Below are 6,000 nucleotides of genomic sequence, written 5' to 3' on the forward strand. Positions count from 1 at the left end.
CTGTTTTCTTATTTTTATTAAATGGGTCAAATTAGAAGGAATAAAGCCTGGCAGCAGCAGGTCTAACTGGGGAATTGACTGAAAGTGGACCAATGCATGTGTCTGCATCCTATTACAAGAGGCCCCCAACCATCCAGCTGACAAGCTGGCTGCTGGCATACCAGCGAGCTTGTTTCTAAACTCTAACCTCGCACGGGCATAAACCATGCAGTCTCCTTGGGCAAGTAAACAAAGTTAGATTTACATGGTCCGCAGAAAGTAGCTGTCTTGTCATGTTGTCTTTGCAGAGACAGACAGTACGGGGGCTACGAAGTGCTATCTTGGGAGCTGGGAGGATATTCAGTTTCTACTGTTGATACTCCCAGCAATAGCTCCTAAGTGAGATGCCAGATTCCAGTTACACTCTGTTCTGATCAATACAATTGCCACAGGTGCCAGATAATACAAATAATGGCTAAAATTGTTGCCTTCTCACTGAAACACTCAGCATGTTTCTTCAATCCGTACAACACCCCTCAAGTTCTGTGTGCTAAGATGTTTTTGTCAAAGATACTGCTCAACAGCAGCAGGTCTTATTAAAATAAGCAGAAGGAACTTAAGACTCACCAGATAAGAAAAATCTGAATTTGTGTCTCTGGTGTAGCAAAAGCAGCTGTAAGTGAAACTTCCTACTGAAGTGTTGCTTATGTGTATAGGGCATTGTATGAGTTTTTAAAAAATGATCCTAAATAAATCTATGTCCAAAAGGTACATTTGTTTAAAAATAACTAGGCAAGATTTTGGACAGTATCAACAACAACCCAGTTATATATTTCAGGATCCCAGATAACACAAGTTGACATGTAAAGTTGCTGTCTTCGGGGAAAAAAAAAAATCACTGAAAGACCATAAGCTGTATCAAAGAAACCCAAAGGAGTAAGAACTAGCAGTATTGTCATAATACTTAATACTGTCCAGTTGTTAGAGACATTTGACTTTCTAGTTTCAAGTCTGTATTTCTCACCAGGTTCTCTGCATTATCAATTTCATAAACATCAGTGTTATTTATATAACATAGAACAGGATTATTATTATATTTATCTGTTTTTGTGCATTTTAAATAGTTTCATGGGTATCTTGGGTTACCTGGAAGATAACTGGTAGGAAATTTATTAGTGTTATATTAGATGGACAACAACTGTGTGTTTAGAATGTTATGATTCTAGGAACATCTTCAGGAAACAAAGGAATAACGTCGTACGTTATAACGTCCTAACATCAGGCGTCCTACTTCCAAGCATTGTAACACTAAAATGTTAATATTCACAGTAAACAGTGTTTCAACAATCTACTCAAATGGAGGTAGTAATGAACAATCAAAGTAAGTTTAATAAATATATTCAAGTGTAGCTTGTAAGTGACTGCTTAAGCATGGTATTTATCACGGGCTATGCTCATATATAAAAATTCTATAGCATGTGTGCCACGCAGGCCATTTTCTAGTTTAAAAAAAGGCAATGGATTTAAGTAATTTTGCTACGCTTTGTTCTCAAATCTGCTTTTAGACAGCTGATATCCAAAAGTCCAGAACATCAGTGGCACTTGAGTCATGGTTACTGCTATTTGTAGTTATCCAAATTAATCAAATGTTTGTGGGGTTGCTTATCTATGTGTACATATATGCTTTTTTCATTTAAATACTTCACTTGGTACATCCTAGTTCTCCTATCCTTGCCGTTGGTCTTCTACTTGCATCTGCAGATGTTTAAGGATTGTCTTGTACAAAACTGCATCTCTAAATGAGTCCCTGCTGGCTTTAAAGGTACACGTCAACACTGCAAGGTGCTCTCAAGCTCAGTCCTGCAGATGGTCAGGGCTCACCTCCTGCCACCACAGTGGCTAAGAGCAGAGGCACTCGGTTCTGGTGCTGTTTCAAGCATCAATGTTTAAATCAAAGAGCTAGGCAACCTTCAGAGGCACTTTTGACCGTGCAGGGAAGGTGCAAGCAGTTTTCTCATGACGAACACCAATCTCTTGGGTGGCAGTTCCTGGCTTCTTGAGACCTGGCAGCTGCCTGGGTGACCACTTTAGGTCATCAGGCTTCTAAGGGGTACCTACAAGTGTGGTTTGAAAGCAGATACAGTGCTACTGCAGCACTGATACCGTACCTCAGTAGTTATACAAATCAGCTTGTTTCTGTAGCCTGTAGCAAAATGAAACCACAGTTTTCAAAATAGATATGATTAATATAAATAGCTAAAAATCCACAAAGTTAGACAGAATATGCTGCTTCAGGTTAAGAAATTAGTAACTTGATTTGAAAAGACAAATGAAGTGACGTCTTTCTGATGCCATCTTAAATTATTTCCTTACGAAAGTTAAGAATTGGAATCTTCTGGCTTATGACCTGGAGGAGAGAGTCTCCCCACATAGACACTGATGTCTGTGGGCTTCACTTGAGCATTCTGGTGTGGCAGAAACCATCCAGGACCCAACCAGTCTGCCCTCAGCTCCTGTCCATGCAGCCTGTGGCACCGGAGAATAAGGGACATCTCCCTGTATGTCACCGAACACAAGCTCGAGGCTTGAGCCCTGCGGTAGCAGATTAGGCCTAAAGCCACCTCCATCTTTGTAAAAACGCTCAGCCAGGAGGAGAGATGTTCCTCTGATATGTACAACAAAATCAGCCCCTTGTTTTGCAATTAATTGTGTTTGCAGTTGCAAAGGATTGGGGGGGGGGGGGGGGGGGGATGTAACCTAATGTTGCCTTGTTGTCTGTGCAAAATATGAATTTGAACAACAGTGGTTTTTTTTCCTTCTCACTTTTGTAAGGGTAGTCAAAACCTCTACACAAGGAATGACTTTTCTGGGGATGCTAAGCCACTAGGCACCTGCTCATCAGTTTGGGTCTGAAGTTCTTAATTCCTTGCTGAATTAGTAAGCGTCCTGTAACCAGGAAACTTCCAAACTAGCTGTTTTGAGCAGTGCAAAAGGATGAAAGACTGGGAAGGAGAAAACCAGATATTAAAACAGCTTTGTTTTTTTCAGTCTAGAAAGTTGTTGCATTGGAAACAAGCTGGCACAAATGAATGTAATTAAAATTAGTAGAAACATACACATTAGCAAATGATATTCACACGAAGAAATATTTCTAATTATACAAAAACAAAATATTGAATATTCTCAAAGAAGTTCAGTGCCCTGGGCTCAATTGCACACTTGTGCCTGCTAAGGCTAAAGTCAGAGGCATTATTCTGACAGATGTGAATCTGAGCTCAAAGTCAGCAAGAACTCTAAGGGGAAATCACAAAAGGGACTTTGAAAGTACATGGTATTTTTCAATAAAACATGTATTTTGGATTTTCTTCCAGTAATATGGATTTGACTAATCTTCCCACATGGATAAGTGTATGACTATTTCAAGGTCTTCCTATTCTTTAAGTACATACTAGATTAGCTTTATTTTATGGTAAGTCATTAGAGTTACCTAGGGTTGTCGTGCTAAAAAGTAACCTTTAAGAACCCTACTTATAAAGTTTGAATAGACACTGAAATTGTGTATACATGGGTGATTTTTATAATCAGAAAGCGTGCTAAAGAAATGCTTTCATTTAACTCAAATATTTCCTTCCATCATGACTCAATAACCGGTTTAATCAACACATTGTTTTCCTTCAGATATGGCACACATTTTAACTCACATGCACACTCGATCTGCATATTGATTTGAGGTGAGCCGCACAGATTTCATGGTGAGTTGGAGGAAAGATGGAAGCTGCCTCCTGAATTAACCTTCCAGGAGATGCTTCTCCACATGCCACTCACTGTTTTTAAAACAAGTTTTACCTTTTTTTTTTTTTTTTTCCTAGGGAGGGAGGATGGGCATAAATCACTCCTCAGTTCTTACTTTTATCTTGCTAACGGCAATTGGAGTTATTCTGGCTGTTGATATTTTGAATCCAGCAGAACGCATCTTAATACCGAAGGGAGGGGGAATAACATTTAAAAAATAACAATAATAATCTGAGGGGAAGGAAGGGCAGAGTACCCGGGGGAAGGAGCAGCGCTCGCGGCAGGCTCCCGGCGCGCCTTACCTGCGGGCGGGGCGGCGGAGGACGGAGCGCTGCGGCCGGCTCCGTGCAGCCTGGCGGCCGGCCGGGAGTGCGCGGCCCCCGCGCCGCGGGTTCGAGCCCGCCCCTGGCCGGCGGGGGTGGGTGGGCGCTGGGAGAGGGGGGCCCCCCCTGCTAGTGCTGGCTTAACGCACGCACACGTGCACACACGCACTCGTAGGTGCCTCTAAGCAGCCTCGTCCTCCTGCTGCCGCTCCTTTGCTTGCTCTCGCCTTTTTCAGTTTCTAGTGGGCTTTGGGTAAACTGTGCTGGAGGGAGAAGCGGTGAGGGATGTCTGCCAAAAGAGAGTCGGGACAGCACTTCCCAACACGCTGCTTGTGCTTTGGCCCTGTACCAAAGCTTGCATAAAACTTATTGCCTCAAACTTATTTTCTCATTTTCCTTCTTGAAATAGTTGCACCCCAGCGACCACGGGTAGAAACTTCCATCCTTTTCTATCTGATGTAGAGAGCTTTTGGGAGTTTTCAGGTAATGCTGTTTGAGTCTTTCCAGCAGTGACTGGAAGGGAAAAACTAGTTTTGTCATTGCTTTCCTTTCCAACCTCTTACCTCAGGAACTGTCTGCAGCCTGCATGTGTGCAGAAGTATCACTTTGTTTGCGGTAATGCTGTTCTGTGCAGCACAAGATGAAAGAAAACGCATGGAGAATGAAATTCCCACACCAGGCTGTATTAGCAGAAGTAAATTCTGTCAGTTTGATCTGTCAGAAGCCACTGCCTGCAGTTAAGAAATAAGGAAGAGCAAGAGAAATCCTTCCTGACAGGGTCACTATCACTAGTACCAAAATATGGTATTGCTGGTCCAATCTGTGGAGAAGAGATGGCTTTGATAACTGCAGTTTCAACCGCTAGCATTGCTTTTTTTGATGTTGACGATAGAGAGAGGCAAAGTCTGAGAGATCCCAGCCCTGCATCTTCTAGCAGTAAGGATCTTCAGATTTGGTTCCCTTCCTCTAGCACGTGCTACTCTCAGTTCATGTCACAAGTATGCATGTGTTTGCTTCTTTTTATTATTTTATCTATAAAATGGCTAGTGATGCCTTACTATAGGAGGCTGCTTTGACACCATGTGCCTGCTGTTGCTGCACTGGAAGCTCGCCCCAAGGTACACGACACGGAAAGGGCTGGCGCCCAGAAAGGAAAAGCACATCTCTGACAAAGTGGAGCATATTTCCTTGCTGCTTTGTGCCTTTCTGTTACTGTTATTGCCTAAAGCCCTTATTTATTACTGCATCCATGGGCAGGAGAAATTAGAAATGTAAAATCCCACATTCCCTGCAAAAATTGAACGCTGATCCAATTATAAGTCAAGAACATGTGCTGAGTGTGCCCGCTCTGGGGTAACCCCCCCCCCCATATCTCTTGTTTGAACACACTTTAACTGTAACATGTATAGCATTTATCTTTAATCAGTCAAGCAGAAAGCTTGAAACCCAGTGGAAAAAAAAAATCCCTGATTGTTTCTATTGCAGAGCAGCTGCAAGTGGGAGAATCAGCAAGTTTGGTCCCATGTGGCATTTCATAGCATTAGAACTGAGAAAACGGCTTTAAAGATGATTCTATTACCAACTGGCATAGAAACAATGCTGATGTTTGTTTATTATTCCCAATAGTACTTCAAGCATAGATTATATCTAATGGACAGTATCAGAAATTCTGAAAATTCTAGGGATCTTTTTCTACCTAAATCTTAAAACCTATTTTGAGTTCCCGGTAACTAAAGGTCATAATTTAAATAGGATGAAAACAATCTCTCCGAAAATTCGAAGCATGCTGTTTCAGTTGTCAACACTCAAATGGAAAAATCTGAAGAGTAATCCACTTTCAAGGAAGTGAGAATAGACACCTGTCTGACTTTCAAGCTTTTAAAAGACTTCAAGGCAGTTGAGACTC

The 6,000-nt window shown here is 41.8% G+C and overlaps 1 protein-coding gene across 2 annotated transcripts in view; it reads right to left on the reverse strand.

The window, feature by feature from the left end:
* Positions 1 to 4,498, reverse strand: part of LOC308197096 (gamma-aminobutyric acid receptor subunit pi-like) — a 47,387-nt gene extending 42,889 nt beyond the window's left edge. Inside the window, exon 1 of one of the 2 annotated variants that reach the window (XR_013952574.1) lies at positions 4,074 to 4,498. The gene's annotated coding sequence lies outside the window, so the exon portion shown is untranslated. The remainder of the gene's footprint in view (positions 1 to 4,073) is intronic. The other variant, XM_080597040.1, reaches the window with a different exon arrangement.
* Positions 4,499 to 6,000: the final 1,502 nt, after the last annotated feature.

Source organism: Anser brachyrhynchus, assembly GCF_964034855.1.
Source record: "Anser brachyrhynchus genome assembly, chromosome: 6".
NCBI lineage: Eukaryota > Metazoa > Chordata > Aves > Anseriformes > Anatidae > Anser > Anser brachyrhynchus.